Source organism: Nannospalax galili, unplaced genomic scaffold (assembly GCF_000622305.1).
Source record: "Nannospalax galili isolate Female #2095 unplaced genomic scaffold, S.galili_v1.0 scaffold583, whole genome shotgun sequence".
NCBI classification, from domain to species: Eukaryota; Metazoa; Chordata; class Mammalia; order Rodentia; family Spalacidae; genus Nannospalax; species Nannospalax galili.
The window spans coordinates 102,345-102,708 of NW_008349469.1; positions in this window are offsets into that span (position 1 = coordinate 102,345).

Here is a 364-nt window from a genome sequence, read left to right on the forward strand (position 1 = left end):
AGTACAAGAACCTGGATACAGGAGCTAGAGCACAATAAATGGAGAAATGCTACTTACTGGCTTGCTCTCCTGGCCTTTCCTCAGCCTGCTTTTTTATGCAACACAGGCCCACTTGCCGAGGGGTGGCACCACCCACATCACTCAACAATCAAGAAGATGGCCCATGGACATGGCCACAGGCCAGTCCAATGAAGGCAATTCCCCAATTGAGGCTCCCTCAACCCAGGTGTGCCAAGTTGACACTAAAACTATCCAGCACAGGTATATAAATGAATAAGATTGTTTGGGATGTTCTGTATGGAATACACACACACACACATACACTAAATAAATAATAAATAAATAAATAAATAAATAAATAAAT